The 22,899-nt window shown below is 39.9% G+C and overlaps 1 protein-coding gene across 1 annotated transcript in view; it reads right to left on the reverse strand.

Moving 5' to 3' along the window:
• Positions 1–22,527, reverse strand: part of LOC135703040 (furin-like protease 2) — a 1,186,720-nt gene extending 1,164,193 nt beyond the window's left edge. Inside the window, exon 1 of the mRNA XM_065224146.1 lies at positions 22,278–22,527. The gene's annotated coding sequence lies outside the window, so the exon portion shown is untranslated. The remainder of the gene's footprint in view (positions 1–22,277) is intronic.
• Between the last annotated feature and the right edge of the window lie 372 nt (positions 22,528–22,899).

Raw genomic sequence — 22,899 nt, forward strand, 5'->3', positions numbered from 1 at the left:
TAGTGCAAGCAAACAATGCTTTTTTAATGATTTGCATTGTGCAGCTCCCAGATATCGGAAGCAGGATCAAAGAACTCGTCATTTGTCCTAAGCAATTTATCGTATTTTTTGTGACTTATTGACGCGCGCGCACACAACTTAACCACATCCAAATTTAAACAAATTAACACGTACGGGTCACGCTCAAAAGCTTATCAAAGTGTGCACAATTTGTTTTGCTTGAGAACAAGAACAGTGTTGGAAGGCGTTTGTTGTTACGTATCATAGCGACACCCGTTGTTTATAATTGCTTCAAGTGGTCGTGCTAGAATTTCTCTTGATAAATCCATCGGAACGAAGCGAATGGCAGCGGGATTGCGCACGTGCGGTGGAATGCTGGCACAATTGTTGGGACATGTGATCTAATCGGTTGGCGACAAGCACGCCCGCAACCGTGGTTTACGGTATCGGTTTGAAATGCTGTGTATGAGTGTGAATCGCAAAATAATGGCAGAAATCTGAATCCGGTGAAGTTCAATTTGCTAGAAAATGACTTTAAGTCATTTTCTAGCAAATTGAACTTCACCGGATTCAGATTTCTGCCATTATTTTGCGATTCACACTCATACACAGCATTTCAAAATATGGAGTATCTAAGAAAATTGAAAGAAACGATAACTGTGTGTTACCTATACAAGCAAGTGAGTAAAGTTAAATTGAATAAACTTCTCTGGGGACTCGTGTCTCAATTATTCGAAAAAGGTTTGTAATTAAATATCAAACAATAAATAGCAGCTGCACAGGAATATTTTCGATTACTCTGCGGGGGGACGTGCTGTCAAGTCTGCCTACTAATCATTCGTGTATGAACTTGGCTCCTAACGTTAACAAACCATGTAGGTTTCTTTTGGCTTGTCTATGTTTGGAATCAGATTTACGTGGTAGGCAACGATTGTTCGTATTCGACAGCCACTCCTGCGTTTACTATACATAATGTTCAACCCACGCTTGAAACGCTTTGCTGTGCATCAGTTTGTAATCAATACGTTTCTGCCGTTCTATGTAGATGGGTATGTTAATTCAGAAGCCTTCATGGAAATATCTCTCTTAGAATTAAAAAAAAAAACAAGTGGCAAGCAAACGATGTGCTTGGATATTCAATGTTCACGGTCAACATAACTTTCCAATTGAATTGAATTGAAATCGTCCTTAAAATTTGAACTCATTTCAATAACATCTTTAGATCATCCGAGTTGTATGCCAGACGACATCTGAAGGCACAAACCGTTGATGAAGAAGACAAAGATTAGAAGGCAAAACCAACTCCCCTGTGGACACTTCAAACACAATGTTGAAGATCCTGTGTCATACAAAATGGACCTGAACAAACACATCTCTAGTGCAACCACCGACAAACCGACATGAATGATCATGCAAAGGAATTTCTGCTCAAAGCACAAAACTGACATCTGCCGCCGAGTTCGCGGAAAATGTTTATCCTAGCCACGAACACGCGTACAAAATTATGAATTGGTTCGTGTCTAATCTATTTCGGACAAATTATTTTTATCTAGATAAAACATTTCTATGGTTTTGACAGATGGGATCGCTGCACATTTGAATCGGCCGTTATGGATTCTGGATCAAGAGTTAAGTTTATGTTTCGTGTCGGTTTGTCGGTGGTACAACGTTGACACTTTAGCAAACTGTAGTTCATCAACATCAGTCATCTGAATTAGATCTACAAGTTCACTGCTTTTTGTACTTAAAGCCTCATAGTTTGCGTGGGCGAACTATTTGTTTCGACAAATTGACGATTGAATCTTTGTTTACAAAAGCTGATTTGGTTATTTGAAACTGTAGTGGCAGCTACAATTCTGCTCTTGATTCCCGGTTGATTAATCGAAGGCTTACGATGTGATGCCTGGCTAGATACTTATCAATAAACCAGCTCTCAAACTGGTAATCAAAACGCTGGAACAGAAGAGCAGGGTAGTCCCGAGCCAAGAATTGTATTCCTTCAACTATAACCTCACTATCAAGGCCCACCAAATACATCGAATATCCAATTCCCGAAACGCGACCGAAACCTGACTATTATCACAGGCAGAACCCTCCCAATAACTCTGACTCCTTCCCACTTTGAAAGACGAAGGATTCCCACATTATCAACGAACATACTGACATTTAATGAAATGTGAAATGACTTTAGACCCTCTCAACCAGATTCATCTAATACATGATTTAGGGAAAGACGGAATTAAACTCACACATTCATTACCTTGCTTTACTTACTAAAGCTACTCATGATCGTCTGCCTGGTCAGCCTATCTGTATCCCTTAATCCTTAAATGCGCATTGTTATTTTAAAACAACATACCGGATAACGATCCCGATAACATAAATTTTACAAGTTTTAAAATAAATGATGCATTGTAGTATTTAGTTCTAAAATCTTTAAATGAGAAAATAAGTAAACTGAAAACACCGTGTCAAAGTTTGTTGTTCAGATTTTTACTGTCAAAACATGAGAAAGCGAATACCCACGATAAGTTAGACATACGTTATTTTAGCTCAAATATTTCGTGCGATAAATGCAGGTAAGTGTTTAAAAAAAATTACAAATCTATAGTAAATTATGTTAGTGATAACAGTTTTGCGAAAGAAACAATGAAACATGCGTTTTTTTTGTCCAAACATTGTACATTGTTTTAAAACAACAGCATCTTTTCATTCCTTCTAGGTAAAAATGGCATGTTCTATTGATGAAAAGATTCGACGATATTTGGAGAATCTCGATGATTCTGAGGATGGCTTTAACCAGTCAGATTTTGAAGATGAGCATGAGCACTATACACCGGTACACAAACTTATACAAGATGTCGATGACTGCGACTCAGAATTTGACGATGACGACGCACAGCCTGTCCTGGAAGAACTTTCAGATGAGGAATTCAGTTCGAATGAACAAGCTGTCAAACCTTTGAAAAGGACTATTGCTAAGCCTGTCTGGCAGAAGGGAAACATGGACTTCGATCAAGATAAGATAATTTTCCAGAGTGATGCCAGGTTACCCGATGAGTTGTTGGAATGCGATACGCCACACGATTTTTTCTCGTATTTCTTCACAACGGACCTGAGGGACAAAATCGTCGACGAAAGCAATATTTATGCAGCTTAATCAATTATCTCCAATCCGGTATGCATCACCGGTATTGATCTCTATTAAGCAATGTTGATGGATTATGTTTAAATATTTCTAGACTGTCAGCTACGTCTAGTTTCCAAGGCGAAGATACAGTCCGCAGGATATTAATGTTTTCCTTAGTCAAATTGTGCCCCTTTGTAACGATATGTTCTGCAACCTTGGATTTAAATTCATAATGAAGTCCTTTATCCATCTCTTTGTTAGCCTTTTTTACCTCTGCGATGTGCTCCTTAAACCTTGTTTCCAAAGTCCTTTTCGTCTGACCAATGTAGATTTTATTGCAATCTGGACAAAAGATTTTGTAGACTCCGGCTTTCCCTAAGACATTTATTGAATCTTTTGTTGCTCCTAACAGTGACTTCAGCTGATTTATCCTACTGCTGAATACTAAATCTATTTAGGCCAAAACTTCTAAACTTTGAAATCAATGGTTTGGTAATGTTTTTGTCGAAATTCACCGCTACCCGTTTCAAACCCTCAGTTACTGGTGTAAGAGTTGTCGCAATACGCCTAAAATAATCCCTTGTTCTTTTATCGATTACTGCTTGAATTGTTTTTTTCTTGATACCCATTAAGTCTAGCGATTTCAAAAATGTGAGCTATTTCCTTTGATTTGCCTGTATCGCTAAGAGGAAGAGTTTGCATCCTGTGAACCATGTGGTGAAAAGCGGCCATTTTGTGTTGATGAGAATGGTTTGAAGTGCTTGGTATTACTCTCTTTGAGTTTGTTGGTTGCCTATAGATTTCGAAATTGAACGAAGACGTTTCCCTGATGATGAGAAGATCTAAGAAGGGGAGTTTGCCGTCTCTCTCTTCTTCGTGAGTAAATTTGATGTCCTTGGGAACGTTGCTTATGGCCTCCATAGTTTTTGATAAATTTTCCCTTTTGACCATGCTAAAGATGTCATCCACGTACCTATACCAACATTTGGGAAACAAATTCCTATCCTCCAGAGTATTTTCTAGGTTAGCCATGAACAATTCACATAAAAATGGAGAAAGCGGATTGCCCATAGGAGCGCCTTTAGTTTGTTTATAAAAATTTCCTCTGAAAATAAAATAATTTTCCTCCATACAAAGACGAGTAAGCTTGAGTTATGACCGAACTTTGTTTTTCCAAGTAGAATCCTCACGTTGCTTCAGAAGCCAGTCCTCTAAAAGGCTGATGGCTTCCTTTACTGGTACACTCGGAAAAAAGTGCTGTGACATCAAATGAAACCATGACTTCATCTCCTCGAATCACTCCTGATGCCTGAAGCTGACTTGCGAATTCCTGTGTGCTGTTAACTGAGCGAGTGGAAGAGGGTTTAGGCATATTTTGAAATTCCTTTACTAGCCATTTGGCAAGCTTATGAGTGGGGGATCCTTCAGCCGAGATAATCTCCCTGATTTCGTTTCCTGGTTTGTGAATCTTTGGTAAACCTTTGATCCTAGGTAGAATAGGGTTTGGAACTTTCAATTGATTCGTACTGTTGCCAATAAACGCCTTGCACTCTTTCAACGTTTTATCCACATGTTTAACTATAGATGGGAAGGGGTCAATCCTCAACTGTCTGTATGGGCCATTAGTAATTTTTTCCGTCATCCGATTGTCATAGTCCTCTTTGTCCAAAATCACTACTGCATTACCTTTGTCCGCTTTTGTATAGAATACCGGCTTTGTTTTTAGTTCTTTGAGAAATCGAAGTTCCTCTTTTTCGGTTTTACTAAGTGAATGTTCCTTTCCGGTTTGTATTGTCTCTGAAATAATATTCCTGGCAGTCTCGTGTAATTGAATAGGAAGTGTGTGAGTGATTGCAGTCTCCATGTCAACGACGGTCTCTTCCACGTCAGGTTTTAAAGGAATAACGAAGGAATATTGCCTAAGGAAGACCCTCAACACGACAGACTCTATAAAATACGACCAGTTATAGGTTCCCTTAGAGAAAGTTTCGGCAAAGTACCCATGGAACAGAAGTTATCTATCGATGAACAAATGTGTGCTACGAAAATGGCTCACTATATGAAGCAGTATTTACCTAATAAACCACACAAATGGTGCTTCAAGTTGTTTCTTCTTTGTAGCATAAATGGCTTTGCTCGTGACTTCGAAGTTTATTCTGGTAGCAGTAAGCATATGAATCTGTTACCAGGTGAGCCAAATTTGGGTGAAACCGGAAATGTAGTTACAAGATTGATACGATCCATGCCGCGCAACGTAAACCATATTTTGTACTTTGACAATTTCTACACCTTCCTTCCTCTGGTAACACATCTTGCCAAAGAAGGCATCCATTCCCTCGGTACAGTAAGAGTAAACCGATTGAAAAATGTGAAACTGCCGGATAAGAAGGAAATTATGGAGAAGAATAATCCTAGAGGTTTTTACAAGCAATGTATTACAACTGTTGATGGTGTCCAAGTTAGTGCGGTAGTTTAGAAGGGCAACAAACCTGTCAATTTACTGTCCACATATGTTGGACCGGAACTAGTCAGCACAATATCCAGGTATGACAAGAAAACACATAAACGAACATCCATACAATGTCCGAAAGCGGTAAGGGAATACAACGCGCACATGGGTGGAGTGGACCTTATGGATAGCTTCATTGCTCGTTACCGAATGACAGCAAAAAGTCGCAAGTGGACCATTCGTCTGTTCTATCACCTGCTAGATATGGCTATCGTGAATGCGTGGATAATCTACAAGAAGGTTTCACTTGAAAATAATTCAGATATTTTGACTCTCCGGAAATGCAGGCTACAGTTGGCAGACACTCTCTGCAACCTTGGTTTGCCATCTACAAAACGTGGTAGACCGAATAGCAGAAACTTCAGCAGAAGAAGCACAAAGGTCCTGCGCAGCCAGTACCAACTAAAGATGTTCGACTGGATCAAGTTTCACATTGGACGATGTGGTCAGATAAGCAGAGCCGATGCAAATATCCAAATTGTACAGGTTTTACCTATAACTTCTGTCAAAAGTGTGAAGTTTCTCTGTGCAATACCAGAAATAACAACTGTTATTTGAAGATCAAATCTGACAATAACAAGTGATTTGTTTTAAAAATACATATTTGAATTTCTTACTGTTTATTATCCGATAAGGACTCAATGTGGTTTTAAAACAACATACCTATATCTTCAGATTAAAACGCTCATTTACTATATTATTTATGCATACTGGTTATTTTTAGAGAAGAAAACGTGTTGTAGAAGGATAATTATTGTAATATGTTTTTTTTTTAAATATCGTGCGAATTTAAGGGTTAATGATCCCTTTTCTGCCTAGTAAGGGAGAACAGCCCATAATGCTCCCCGGGGGTAAAATTCTCACTTATAAAAAAACAGCGATAACTTTTCCTCAGATGCATTTTCCGAGTAACGGATTGTGCTTGTTTTCAACTGGAGGTTTCACAAATAATTTTTGTCATACAATCAATACATTGAACATATGTTCAATACTTACTACTGATTTTACTGATTCTTACTGATTCCCTTAAAAAATAGAATTTTGTGCAAAATATGACACAGTTGTTAAAATCTTCATCTGCAAATTAAGCTTTCAACAGCACATATCGCAAAAAATTTAACGAATTCACTTTTCGTATATATTTAGATGTTTTACTTAATGAATCACAGTTTAACACTCTTACATACTTATCCTAGTCCGAAATCCCTCAGGATTGCACCTGCATCACAATGTTACGCCAATACACTCGGTCCGTGGCTGCTTGTCTCCAATTTCTTGACCGTCCCACACTTCCTAGATCTTGTTCCACTTGGCCTAACCACCTTGCTCGCTGTGCTCCTCTGCGTCTTATTCTTTTTTTTTCCCTTTGGTTTGTTTTTTTCCGTCGATCTTGTTTTCCGTGCTGAGCACCAATGCTACCGACGTGCCAGGAAGGCAGCTCCCACACCTGGACCCTACCTATTGACCCATCAACTCATGAACCGGGGACCAACGGCTTTACTTCCCATCCGAAGGAAGGCGTGATCAGAGATGTTATGCCTCAGAACATCCCGGCGGCGCCGACTGGGATTGAACCCAGGCCTGCTGAGGTGAGAGGTAATCACGCTTACCACTACACCACCGGCACCGTTAATCCTCTGCGTCTTATACCGGCCGGATTCGAGGCAAACATCATTTTTGCGGGATTGTTATCCGGCATTCCTACAACGTGCCCCGCCTATCATACCCGTCCAGCTTTCGCATCTTTCTGGATTCAGGGTTCACCATAGTGTTGCGCCAGCTCTTGGTTCATCCTTCGCCTCCATACACCGTTCGCACATACCCAGCCAAAGATGGTACTAAGCACTCGTCTTTCGAAAACACCCAGTGCTTGCAGGTCCTCCTCGAGCATCGTCCACGTCTCGCGCCCGTAGAGAACTACCGGTCTTATCAGCGTCTTGTACACAACGAATTTCTCTGCTGCAGTTGTTATCCGACGTCACCAATGATCCGAGGTACACAAATTCATCCACCAGCTCGAACTCATCTCCGTCGATTGTCACGCTTCTGCCTATGCGAGCCCTATCCCGCTCGGTTCCTCCAGCTAACAGATACCTTGTCTTAGACGTATTCACCTTTCCAACCTTCTCTGCTTCAAGTTTCAGCCTGGTGTACTGCTCCGCCACGGCCTGAAACGTTTTTCCATCTATGTCCACGTCGTCAGCGCAGCAGATGAACTGGCTGGACTTATTGAAGATCGTGCCCCGCATGTTAAAGCCCACACGTTTCATAACACCTTCTAGCGCAATGTTGAACAGGAGGCAGGAAAGACCATCGCCTTGTCGAAGTCCTTTGCGAGTTTCAAACGATCTTCACGCAGCACTGTACACCATCCATCGTAGCCCTGATCAGTCTGGTCAGCTTCCCGGGAAAACCGTTCTCACTCATAATCTCCCACCTCTTCACGGTCAATAGTATCATAAGCGGCCTAGAAGTCGATGAATATACCTCATCCCTTTGCATTATCTACTTGCCCCCCGGTGTGTCTATCATGCGGTGCATTTTACCCCAATAATGTTGTGGTGCGTTGTGGCCATTGTTGTCGTGCGTCTTGCCCCAATGTTGTGATGCACATTGCACCATGAATCAGGCGTTTTGGCCCGCTATTATTTTGGAAACAATTTATAAAATACCTTGAAAATCATGAAAATTCATCGTTTTGTAGTTCGAAATCACTTGATCTTCGTAGAAAACATGGTAATGAACCATACACCAATACTTTCTTCATGATTTTAGCTTCGTGTATTGCACGAATAAGGCGTCTTCCAACCCGCAACTCAAGGCAAGTATGTTCGTGTCATCACCAGTTCCGCTCCTGATTCGTTCGTTGCTTCCAGCGCCTCACCGCCTCAACAACCGGCTGGTTCGACTGAAACGTCATACTCCGATGGCTTCAAATCCCACATCACCGATGGGACATACAGCACTGCACCGGATCTTGCTCGCCACGTTTTGGAACATCCCAGCCCAGAACGCGTTGCCTGCTGCCTCAAGGAAGCCCCTGAGCCACTCAACCCAGTCGCGCTTGCTGATTCCTGTCATCGTAGTCGTTCTGGCCCTGTGGTTGAGAATGGTGAAGGGGTCTTCCAACCTTCTACATCAGGCAAGTATGCGTTTGTTGAAAACAGTTCTTCTCCTGATCCGTCTCTGTGTTCCAGAGTACCACCATGCTCGTTTCGGCTGATCGATCATTCTGCAGACCTCCAACCGACTTCGTTCGACCGCCTGTTGGTGTATTACCAGAACGTTCGTGGCCTGCGATCAAAGATTGATGATTTTTTCCTGACTGCCGTTGACTCTGACTACGATGTCATAGTTCTTACGGAAACTTGGCTCGATGACCGCATTAATTCATCTCAATTATTTGGCACTCTATTCACGGTACTTCGAAACGACTGCAACCAACAGAATAGTACCAAATCGCCCGATCTTGATTGCGGTATCCAAACGCCTAAGCTCCTGCATCGATCCTGCTCCAGTTTGCACTTCTCTAGAGCAGCTGTGGGTCAAAATAACGACGCCTCGTAGATCAATAAGTATTGGCGCTATGTATCTACCTCCAGACCGGAAATCTGATTCGAGCAGCATTGCAAACCACATCAGTTCGATTGGTACCGTGTTCTCTCGACTAGAACAAAACGACCTAGCTCTGGTATTTGGTGACTACAATCAGTCTGGGCTCTCATGGAACGTTCCTGCAAACGATCTTCCTAGCATTGATGTTCTTCGCTCGAAAATGCCCGCATCATGCTGTGCTCTCCTTGATGGTTTCAACCTGCAACTATCAGCTGCTTGATCTCGTTCTGGCGAACAAAGCTGCAGGACTGGAATGTTCTATCCTAGAAGCCCAGAGCCTTTGATTGGCATCGACACCAATCATCCTGCGTTGGAAGTTTCCATCAACCTATCTGTTCCTGTTCGCTACGATAAACCCCCTGTTGATGTACATGAGCTCGACTTTCGTAGAGCAGATTTCGTCGCGCTGAGTAACTCGCTTGCCCAGGCAGATTGGCAGTTCCTTGACACGTGTTCATCTATTGATGAAGCCGTCAACTACTTCGCTGAGGTCGTCGGCCGGGCAATAACTGATTCTGTCCCATTGAGGAGACCCTTTCCCAAACCCGTATGGTCCAATGCAATCTTCTGGCAGAACATTTCAAAATCATTTTCAATTACACTACGGCTTCGTTGTCCCAAGTTGCTGAAGCGGTGAGGGACACTCCCATTGATGCTTTCAATTTTTCGATTACCTTGGTTACAGTAGACCTCGTCGAATCCGCCATCAAGAAGCTGAAATTTTCTAATGCTGCTGGCCCTGACGGGATCCCCTCAAGCATCCTGAAGCGATGCTGTTCAGAGCTTACAACACCGCTTTCGAAGCTGTTCAATATTTCATTACAGCAGGGGGAGTTCCCTACGCGTTGGAAATCGTCATTCATGTTCCCGATTTACAAGAATGGAGACAAGAGAAACGTCGAAAATTACCGAGGGATCACATCACTCAGTGCCTGCTCTAAAGTTTTCGAAATCATCATCAACGACGCATTATTCTCTAGCTGCAGAAATTACATTTCTCCTGACCAACACGGTTTTTATCCCAAGAGATCAGTTTCAACAAATCTAGCTCCGTTCACTTCTTTATGTCTTCGGAGTATGGAAGCTGGAGCGCAGGTGGACGTTGTATATACAGATCTCAAGGCTGCATTCGACCGGGTTGACCACTCCATACTGCTAGCTAAACTTGAAAAACTCGGTGTATCCTCGGGTTTAACTCGTTGGTTCAAGTCCTATCTGACCAATCGGGAACTTTGTGTTAGAATCGGATCAGAGCAATCGGACTATTTTACAAACAGCTCCGGTGTTCCTCAAGGTAGCAACTTGGGACCAATGCTATTCTCGATTTTTGTGAATGAGGCCGAACTGATCCTCCCAACTGGTTGCCGATCGTTCTACGCGGATGATGTGAAGATCTATGTGATTGTTCGTAGCTTCGTCGATTGCTTACGGCTTCAGCACGTAATCGATACTTTCGATGAGTGGTGCTCAAGAAACTATCTCACGTTGAATGTACAAAAATGTAATATTATTTCATTTCATCGCAAGCTGAAACCAGTGGCATTTAACTATACGATAAATCACCAACTTCTGCAATGTGTGGACAATGTTCGTGACCTAGGAATCACGCTGGACTGCGCCTTAACATTCAAGCTTCATCACTCGGGCATCGTTGCGAAAGCTAACAGGCAACTCGGGTTCGAGTTTCGCGATCCTGCCTGTCTAAAAGCTCTATACTGCTCTCTAGTGCGATCGATCTTGGAATTCAGCTCGGTAGTATGGTGCCCGTATCAAGCAGTTTGGATAGTGAGGACTGAATCTGTTCAAAGGAAATTTGTTCGGTATGCCTTTCGTCACCTTCCTTGGAATGACCCTGTGAACCTTCCGCCGTACGAAGATCGTTGTCAACTCCTGGGTCTTGAAACACTAGAACATAGCAAAAAAGAGATACTGATTAAAATCTCATTCACCAACACTAGCTTTTTAATACATAAAACTCAGCACGCGGTCAGCAACAGGAGCAACAAAAAGAGCAGCAGTTTGCTGGTCCGTACAAAATTCAGTTCGTGTATTGCACGAATAAGGCGTAATATTAGCAGTTTGCTAGATGCCGGCAATACAAATGTTTCACACAATTTAGGATACACAAACCTATTTTTACGAAACGAGCGTAAGAGTATTAACGAATAAATATTTTCAGTAAACGATCTTAAACTAAACTAGCCCTGATAAGAAACGCACCAGCCATGATAGACTCTTTAATAAAGAAAACAAACTAATTTGCACTGATGAAGATCTCAACCCCTAGATCTGAACATTGACGATGATAAAACTGCAATCAACACTATTTCCACGCATCTGTTGAATTCAAGACTTTATCATTTTTCAAAATGTCACTATTGAAAATTAAACGAATGTGCAACTGTTGCTAAAAAAATTAAAATTATTACCGATTGCCTGCGAAAAGCGATTTCCCTGCCACAGATTTCAAAGTTGAATTCCATCAAACGGTGTTTATTCAATCACCGCGTTGTGAGTGGGGGTGTTCTCCAGTACACAACGAAAGGTTCCCCGTCAAGCAGCTTACTATCAAGCGCTTAAAGTTCAACCATTAAGAGGAAACATTTTAATTTTTATTTTATTTTCTATGTCTACCAACAATTTTGTTCACATTACTGAATTGTTACTCTGCTATGTGAATCTTTATTCGGTAAAAATAAATCGTATAAAGTGCATAGAATTCAACTATACGAACAATTCTGGAGGCCATATACGTGCATGTGGAAAAATACTCCTACATTGTATGATTTCATATGATTAAATAGGGTATTTTATACAACTCCATGCATAACTTTATCTTGCATCTAATATGATTTTGTATATGCCAAAATCTTATTTAAAATGTTATTTGTACGAATTTTAAATTACATCTCAAACATTATGACAGACCAAAAAGCAAAAAGCATGAAAAAATACCATTTAAATTAACCTTCAATTTTCTATAGTTGGTGGTACCTGGTGATATTGGTTTGAATAAAAGTTGGAAAATGAAATATAATGACTTATCTTTTGAAATGATGACAAATTTAAAACTTAGAGTCAATTTTTTTTGACGTAGGACTACGTCTTTGATTTCTATATGGGGGTACACTTTGTGAAAACCGAAAATGGAACATGTAACACATTAAGAAAGCTTTTGAACGATAATAACTAAGCTGCCCCTGGTCCAATTTCAATAATTTTATCACCAATCGATCAGAAATACGGCTACGCATCGATAACAATGCTTCCGAATGTTGATTTTCAACAAGAAACTATTGAAAAACTGATAAATGTCCAGCATTGTTCAAAAGCGTCGAATTAACTAACAAATCCACCAGTTACCTACATGCATATGCTGCTTCCCTAGCACAGTCGTCAGAGAGTAGTAAGTAGACGAAACAAGTTGAAGTGGTATTCGCCTCCGATCTTCGGGCGCGTGCGAATAGGGAGGATGGAATTGCGTAATATTTTGCACACTCATCGCCATATTCAGAACCACTCTCTCCCAACGACCACACCACTGTGTGGTGGTGTTCGGTCGTCGAAATTAATAGCAGCAGTAGCAGCAGTAGCAGCAGTAGCAGTTCTTTCGGCGTGTGGCGTTGAAAATTGTTCTCCAGTAACAATGAAAGGCTGCCTGCAAGCAGCGAGCTGCAGAGCCACATAAGCAACCATCAAAGGAGGAAGAAGCTGCACCGCTATGCTATGGATCGGAATCAGTAGCTCTTCGTGAGTCGCTGCGGGTCGGTCATCTATGCCAAGCGTGTCACCCTCGCTCCAAACGACATACAGCTCGACAGCCTCATCCGTGTTGAACACCCAGCACAGAATTACTCAACCATCACTACAAAACGGTCCTTTTCAGGGCCACCAAAAATTTGTTAAAGAGTATTATGTGGACATTGGTCAAGGTCATCAGTTACCTCAAGCAGCTAGCTATCAAGGCTCAACCTGGTATCTATATAAGGTGTGGAATTGTAGGCCTGAATATATTGGTGCAATTAGTTTTTCCTCGGCTTTCATTCCGCACGATTCGTTTCCTTCGTTTAATCAATCACCCTTGTAGTGACGTTTAAAAGATTGTTTCAATCAGTGCTGAGATTTGTCATTGTCATTGACAGATTTTTTCGCGATATTGACAAAATTGTTTTTCATATAGTCAATGATAGACTTGATCTTCAAAAAAATCTTGGTCAAAATCTCATTCATTTTTTCGTCAATGACAAAGATTCACCTGGTAACAGAAAGTGTAATTTCTTGCATTCTGAGACACATTATTGTTATCCAAGCGGTTCAGGACGTAGATGCTTATTCACTTTAATGGCTCCATGTAATTGTTTTGCTCAAGCCATTTAATTTCATTTCAAATTTAGCTAATAAACAAATCAGCACATGTTCGTCACTGACAAAAATGCTACTGACAATTGACATGGTTTGCCTTGACGATGACTGTTAGCTCAAACGAGTGACCAAAGCAGAATTTTGAGTATCACCGTGTATTGTCGAAATTTTGCAGCACTGGTTTCAATTGGCGCTTACATATGAAATTTATTGTGGATTAAAGAATTTTATGTATGTTACCAAAATTTATGAATGGTTTGACACTAAATGTTGAGATAATTTATTGATTATTGAATTATCACATTGTATACCATGAAAAAGCAGCCTGTTTGTAAGTTTTTGCCTGTTTTCAAGCGACTTTACAAATAAATAAAATCAAACAAAATCATCATGCCCAACTAGCTAGGATTTGTTTTACTTCATATTTCACAAAATTGCTTTCGAGTGTTAAGACATCGTCTTCCGCAAAGTTTACGTTTTTCCCTCTACCAACACATACATCAGGGCTAGATAGATCTCCACAGGATCTATAGAATCCACGGAATTTCAAAAAACCAAAATGCACAGCATTACGAAAAGAGGTCAGGTTTCGACCAATAGCAGATAGATTTTAATACTAAACAAGCCAAACGATTTGAAATTTATCTACCAATCTGCTAAAATGAACGCTTAGTTAATTTTCAATAGGTCACTATTGAAAAATACCAAATGTCCAACTGTTGCAATGGTGATCAAAATTATCACCGAATGTCTGAAAACAGCGCATTCCCTAACAAAGACTTAAAAATCGAATTCGATCACCGTAAGTGTTGGTGTCCAATCCAGCAGCTGTAGTAGTAGTAGCAGCAGCAGCAGCAGCAGGAGTGCTTTCAACAACAACAACAACAACAACGAAAGGCTGCCTGCAAGCAGCGAGCTGCAGAGCTCATATGAGCAACCATAGAGAAGGAGGAAGAAGTCCCACCGCTAGGCTAGGATCGGAATCAGTAGCTCGTCGTCCGCATCGTGCTCTCTTGCCGTGCGGATCTATTTGCTTTTTGCTGAAGGAAGTGTTACTACTACCTAAAGCTACAACAAATTTAAACAGCACTTTTCAGTGCTCAACCTGTAAAAATTGTCTACCTTGTTCAACTCTTATTCCTCTTCGATCCTTGTTTGGACCCTACCCGAGGTAATCCTTCTTGGATATCGATTTGGAAAATTCCTCTTCGATCCTTCAGATTCTTATAGTAATCTGCTTGGAAATCGATTTGGATAAAAATTTACTGCCGCCATGGCGCCTAAACGCAAAAGAAAGGGGCAAACTCTTGACCCCCCTTCTGATGAAATTAATTTGAGTAATCAATTTGATTTGCTCACGGATGATGAGAATGATCCATCATCCAAGAAAAATTCTAGTAAACTTTCCCGGCTTAATGCCAAGAAGGAAAAGATTCCCCCTATTGTGATAACCACTACCGATTTCCATGCTCTTCGCATGGAACTTTTGAATTTCGTGAAAGTTAAGTTTTCACTACAAATTGGACGTCGGGGTGAATGCCGTGTATTGGCTGAAACCTTGGACGGATTTAAATGTCTTCTCAAGTATCTTACTGAGAAGAAGCACAAATTTTTTACTTACGACACCAAAACTGAACGTGTGTTCAAGGTTGTCATGAAAGGACTGCCCAGTGGTGAATCCCTGGATCAGATCAAAGATGAACTGGCAAAATTACTTGGAGTTGTGCCACTCCAAGTAATCAAAATGAAAATGAAATCCCGTCCTGGCGATTCGCACAACGGGATTTCTAATGATTTTTATTTAGTTCACTTCAAGTCTAGTGAACTAAACAACCTTAAGGCCTTAGAAAAAGCTAGCCTTATGCTCCATGTCCGAGTGAAGTGGGAACACTTCAGGAAGACTGGAGGAAATTTCCAAAACCTCACCCAGTGCCGTAAGTGCCAGGGATGGGGTCACGGAACTAAAAATTGTTACATGCCAGCTAAATGCATGAATTGTGGTGATTCCTCTCACGCAAAGGACGACTGTCCTGTGAAGGAAGATCCTAAGAAATTTAAATGTTCAAATTGTGGTGAAAACCACAAATCCAATTTTTGGGAATGTAAGACTCGCAAAGCGATCCTACAATCTCGTTCTAACCGTCAGGTAGGAAACGCTCCACGTTTCCGACCAGGTACAAATTCCTCTGCTTTTAACAACGGTCAGCGAGGAACAAATTCTACATTCGTACCCGTAGGTACAAATATCTCCCCTGCTTCAAATGTTCCATCTGTACCTACTCCCCTCGCTGCTAACAATGTTCAGCGAGTTAATGGAGCTACCTATGCTGCTATTGCAGCGGGTAGAAATCAAATACTAACCAACGTTCTAACGGAAATTTTGACAATTTTGACTTAGGAAGCATTACTGCCCCCAAAATGGAATTTTTACAGAATTCATTAATTGACATGATTTCTGATATGCTTAAATCTAACTCCATGTTTGATGCTATTCAAACTGGAGTAAAATTTGCTAATAATATTGTCATGACTTTAAAATTCAGTAATGGATTTTAAAGCATTAAATATTGTAAATTGGAATGCTCGATCTCTTAAAGATAATGAAGACGAGCTATTTAACTTTTTGAGAGTTCATAACGTGCATATTGCCGTTATAACTGAAACGTTCCTTAAACCTGCCCATAAGGTTAAGAAGGACGCAAATTACTTGATTTATAGAAATGATCGTCTTGATGGACCCTGTGGTGGCGTTGCCATCATTATTCATAGACGAATCAAACATAAAATTCTTTCTTCATTTGAAACCAAAGTTTTTAAAAACTTTGGGAGTTTCTGTTGAAACAAAATTTGGACAACTTACGTTTATAGCTGCCTATTTGCCATTCCAATGCGTAGGCCAGCAAAAGAATTTTCTCAAGGGTGACCTCCAGAAACTTACCCGTCATAGGTCTAAATTCTTCATTATTGGTGATTTTAATGCAAAACACCGCTCATGGAATAATGCTCAAAGCAATTCCAATGGTAATATTCTGTTTGATGATTGTTCTGCAGGTTATTACACTATTCAATATCCAAACAGTCCAACATGCTTTTCTTCTGCAAGAAATCCCTCCACTATTGATTTGGTCTTAACTGATTCATGTCAACTTTGTAGCCAACTGGTTACCCATGCTGACTTCGGTTCTGATCACCTTCCAGTAACTTTTGAAATATCCCAAGAAATAATTTGTAATCCCAACAGCTCTACTTTCAATTACCATAGAGCTGATTGGGAGCAATATCGAACATTTATGGAATATAACTTCGATCCAAACATTCCTTTGCAAACCAAAGATGAAATTAATTATGCTCTTGAATCTCTGACTACTTCTATAGTTAAAGCAAGAGCTGCCTCAGTACCAAAATGCGAGGTTAAATTCGATTCAATTATAATAGACGATGATCTTCAGCTCTTGATCCGTCTTAAAAATGTCCGTAGGAGACAATATCAAAGATCACGCGATCCTGCCATGAAAGTTATCTGGCGGGATTTGCAAAAACAAATTAAAAAGCGATTCTCTGCCCTGAGGAACAAAACTTTTGAAAATAATATTTCTAAATTAGACCCGAGTTCCAAACCCTTTTGGAAACTCACAAAAATTTTGAAAAAACCTCAAAAGCCTATTCCAGCGCTTAAAGAAGGTGGTAAAATTTTGATCACAAATTTGGAAAAAGCTCAGAAACTTGCTAAGCAATTCGAGAGTTCCCATAATTTCAGTTTGGGTCTTACTAGTCCTATTGAGAATCAGGTTGCTCGGGATTTTCTGAATATTTTCTCTCGGGAAAATATTTTTGATGATTCCTGGGGGACTGATTTGGACGAAGTAAGGTCTATAACTAAAAAAATTCAAAATATGAAAGCTCCAGGTGATGATGGAATTTTCTATATCCTCATCAAAAAACTCCCAGAGAGTACCTTGTCTTTCTTGGTAAAATTATTTAACAGATGTTTCCATTTGGCATATTTTCCTGATAAATGGAAAAATGCAAAAGTTGTTCCAATTTTGAAGCCGGATAAAAATCCAGCTGAAGCTTCTAGCTACCGTCCAATAAGTTTGCTTTCTTCAATAAGTAAACTTTTTGAAAAGATAATTTTGAATAGAATGATGCTTCACATCAATACGAACTCAATTTTTGCAGATGAGCAGTTTGGATTTCGCCATGGGCATTCAACTACTCATCAACTCTTAAGAGTTAACAATTTAATTCGTTCAAACAAATCTGAAGGCCACTCAACTGGAGTTGCTCTCCTAGACATAGAAAAAGCATTCGACAGTGTTTGGCATGAAGGTTTGATTGCTAAATTGAAAAAGTTTAATTTTCCACTCTGCATTATGAAATTATTTCAAAATTATTTAACTGACAGAACTCTGCAGGTAAATTATCAAAATTCCAAATCTAATCGACTACCTGTTAGAGCAGGAGTTCCTCAGGGTAGCATTCTTGGGCCTATATTGTATAACATTTTCACTTCGGACCTCCCTGATTTGCCTCAGGGTTGCCACAAATCTTTGTTCGCTGATGACACAGGCATTTCCGCTAAAGGAAGAAGTCTTCGTGTTATTTGCAGCAGACTGCAGAAAAGTTTAGATATTTTCTCTTCTTATTTACAAAAATGGAAGATTTCTCCCAACGCTTCCAAAACTCAACTTATAATATTTCCACATAAGCCTAGAGCTTCCTTTTTGAAACCTAGTAGTAGTCACATAGTCACTATGAACGGAGCTCCAATTTCCTGGTCAAACCAAGTAAAATATCTTGGATTAGTTCTTGACCAAAAATTAACTTTTAAAGATCACATTGAGGGCATTCAAGCCAAATGTAACAAATATATAAAATGTTTGTATCCTCTTATAAACAGGAAATCCAAACTTTGCCTGACGAATAAACTTCTAATATTTAAACAAGTTTTTAGACCGGCCATGCTTTACGCTGTGCCAATATGGTCTAGTTGCTGCACTACCAGGAAAAAAGCACTTCAAAGGATTCAGAACAAAATTCTGAAAATGATTTTGAAGTTGCCTCCCTGGTACAGTACAACCGAAGTACATAGAATTTCGAATGTTGAGACTTTAGCACAAATGTCCAACAAAATAATTAATAATTTCAGGCAAAAATCGTTGCAATCCTCAATTGCAACGATTAATTCGCTTTATACTTAGATAAGATTTAGTTTTAGTTTTTAGTTTTAAGATATCAATTGTTATACTGACATGCAGGTTAAAACCTGTTTAAAATACTGAATTGCCAAGACATGAACAATGTAAAAACACTTAGATATATATCATAACAATTAAGGCTGGTACGTTACTGCAGTAACTGGAGCACCTAGGTTAAAATGAAATGTAATTTATTTTGAATTTGGAACAAATAAAGAGTTAAAAAAAAAAAAAAAAAAGTAGCTCGTCGTGCTCATCTCAGCATTACTCAACCATCACTACAAAACGGTCCTTTTCAGGACCACCATAAATTTGTTAAGAGTAGTATTTGGACATTTGTCAAGGTCATCAGTTCCCGCAAGCAGCTAGCTATCAAGGCTCAACCTGGTCTCTATAGAAGGTGTGGAATTGTAGACCCGAATGTATTGGTGAGATTAATCATCATTCGACCATTTTCCAGAACACGCTGGTAGGAAGTGTTAAAAATCCATATAGAATTTGAGAGAAGTGGGAATAATTCGCTGTGGGTGTATATTCAGTCCCCAGAAAGTCAAGTTCAATCTCTCGAAGTCCCTCCTTTTTTACATATTCTGCACAAACGATACTTTCCGCCCCGCCCCATTCATATAATTCGGAAGAAAATCCTGTGAGGGGTGAATTGAATAAACTTTAATACCAAAATGCACAAAACTTAAAAATTCATATATAACAAAAAATTCAAAATACACCTTTTAAAGTCGGGTAGATGAATCGAAAATACTCATGTTGACAGTCCCTTAGATTCTCTTCATCAACTTTCTCTTCGAAAAAATACTTCAAATTTGATACGCTTACAAATTAAAAACGGAAAGAGTTAAGATAATTGATGATTGATCAATTAAAAGAACTAAATGTTCACATTTGTTCCGTCCACTAGCGGTCCTACGTCAAGCTTCCGTTCGTGCCCCTAGGCACAGACCCTTCTACTTTTTTCCTTGGTTTGTTTTCCGTCGATCTTGTTTTCCGTGCTGAGCACCAATGCTACCGACGCCAGGGAGGCAGCTCCCACACCTGGACCCTACCTATCGACCCATCAACTCATGAACTGGGGACCATCGGCTTTACTTTCCTTCCGAAGGAAGGCGTGATCAGCTTACTTAGAGTCAATATTACCTGCAATACCTTGATTCGAACCAAAGATCTTTAGCTCCGTAGTCCTGCTGCGATCCTCGCTGGCATATGAGCACGTATATTCGGAGCAATAAATTTCAAATGATGATGACTCGCTTGTATACGTGATTAAATCTAATTCGATCTGGTGTATTATATGATAACATTCCTCCTCTAGCTGAAACTGATTAGAGCAGTGCAGATTGCTTTGTACAATCTTGTTATGCATGATATATGACTTATTATCTTATTTAATTTTAACTGTACATTAATGTGATTCGTAATGAACTATTTTAATTTGCAACAAACATGGTTCCCAGAGAAACAGCAATGAGTACAAATTTTGGTTTGGTTGGTTGGTGTGAAGTGCTCGTAATATCTGGAAGGTAGGTGATATTTGAGCAGAACTACACTTACATAGTTGTGAGAAATTATGTATTCCAAACCTATCCAAAGAGATATGTTGTCCAATGAGCGCATACGACGACGAATTTCACTTGGAAACCTCAATATTTACAATGAGCTTTGCTGAAATTTCTTGCTTTTCTTTGACACGCCATTTAACGTTTTTAGTCATCGATCCGATTACTCCTAGTTCCAGTAAATGTAATGCATCGGCAACAATTACGTCTTCCACCATGTTAATCGGTAATTTTATAAACGGTGATACACCGCGTTGATGATCTGGATATTTACCGTCACGGAATAGCTCATGAGTTCTCAGCTCCGCATCTACTTTTGGAAACACTATGGCTCTCGTATCTGGAGAATATTTCCCCTTGGTAGTGCATTTAATCCATGTTTCCCATTTAAGTTTTCAACGCTTTTTATAAATGCTCGAATTTACAATGAAATCCAGTGGTGGTTATGAATACTCCAGACTCCAAAAGTAGCAGTAGCTTCATCAGCATCTTCGGGTTTACTCGCTCAATAGTAAATTTCGATAGTAATTGGCTGAATGCGAGGAAACTCATGAATATTGGCAACAATTGGCTGTTACTTTTTTTTTTGTTATGGTCCAATATTTTGTTTTGACAATATGACTGAAACTGATTTTATGTATACATATATAAGATCATCAACATTTTTAACATAGAACGCGTTAAATAATTCCTTATTGACATCAAACGAACTCATATATAATCTCGCAAAGAGGATTATAATTGAATCATAATTTATCATCTTGAACAATTTCAACCAATTTGGAATTGCATCTTATGCAACTTCAACTTGATTTGGATATTTATACGATTTTAAACGAACATCCTTATACGATTTGTGGTTTGCTGTGTAACCTTCAGAATAAAGTAGTAGTTTGAAGCAATGCTTCACGCTTCTCGGTTTTGCACCCATTACAATGGGACTGCCATTCCGTTGTCCTTAATCTGAACTCACTATGTTTTCTGGATTTCCACAAAGTTTCTTCAAATTGACTTTGATACCAACAAATGAGGTTATGTACCGGCCAATCACAGCATGTTCCATGATAGCAGCTACCTGTTGGCATACTCTTCAATAGACAGACGGTGGCTGTTGAAATGCTCAGTGCTCATAAATTACTCTCGATATTGACCCATTAGAGATAATAATCATCCGAATCGATGTAAAGCCACCTGAAGAGGAGTATCTTCCCATTTTGACCGTCGCATACATTATCCAGGTGTCCATTTCAAATACTATCCACATGTTTCATCAAGACATTATTTGAGACGTTTCCTTCAATACTTCAAACTTGTCGTTTGGCAGCGTGTATTTCATTATTGTACTGAACTGGACACGTCTAGATGTTGTTTGTTGACGTCTTCTTGTCCAGTGATTAGAAAGCCGCTTACAAACGTGATGAAAGCACGTTCAACCGAAGAGAACTCAGCTCCATTCTCTTTGAAACCATCCACATTCAACAGTAATAAAAAAAATACTCCGTATCACCAGCATGGTGTTTCGAATGTCAAGGTCACCCAACTAGAATAACAGCATACACTAACGACGTCATCGGCTGAGCGTCTCCACTACGCCGCTTGAACGTAAATCTCCGCTCGAAAACATTCACCCAATCACTTCATTCAATTTCTCTCAACATTGCACGTTTCGTTTCGCCAAAGGAATGCAACAACTCCGCTTATCTTCTTTCCCTCGGTAATCAGCTGATTTTGCATTCACAAAACCTATAGGAATTGAAACGACAATCTCTGCCAGTCCACCTTTTTTCCGGTTGGAAAGTGAAAGTCTCCAATGCAAAATTGTGTTCCTCCTTGCTGGGTCCAATAAGAATGGTGCACTTCATGCTTGCCGTCACTACAACTAAATACGTTACCTGTTTGTTATCCTGACCACTATAAGCACACATTAATCATGGTCGTAGGAACTATAGTTTCACTTGATCACTGTTTACCCGGGCGCTTCTGCTTCAACTGACCTATCAATCTACACTTTACTACTGTGAATCACAGTTCTGCACTAATTGCACCGGAAAAACGAATGTAATGAAAAAGTTCCGGAATAAAAAAATAAAAATTACCCGTACGAAACTTTACCCGATGGATTTCGATTCCTTGACAGTTCGTCGCCGTGGTGCAACCAAAACAAAACAGGTTTATGTTGTGTATATGTGTCTACTTTGTTGTCCCTCCCTTTCATGATTCACATGCACCGCACGCGTTCGATTCCAACGTGCTTGCAGACATTCGCCTGAAACAGATAAAGAGAGACAGAGACAGAGCAAGATAGCTATAAAGCTGAAAGCAGCTGATACAGTCGATCCAATAGGATTTCTGTCAAAACCTGTTAGCTCGGTGCTGCGCATGACCGGTGGGGCTCGCTGTTTCACTGTCATGAATGTATTTCCATTACTGGGAGTGTAGTACTGGAAACGAACACATCACAACAATGGCGCAACGGTGTAAGGCATTAATCTACAGTGTTTGGTCAGCTGGTCT

Source organism: Ochlerotatus camptorhynchus, unplaced genomic scaffold (genome assembly GCF_037179485.1).
Source record: "Ochlerotatus camptorhynchus isolate MF236.1 unplaced genomic scaffold, CSIRO-AGI_Acam_v1.1 ptg000207l, whole genome shotgun sequence".
Classification (NCBI taxonomy): Eukaryota; Metazoa; Arthropoda; class Insecta; order Diptera; family Culicidae; genus Ochlerotatus; species Ochlerotatus camptorhynchus.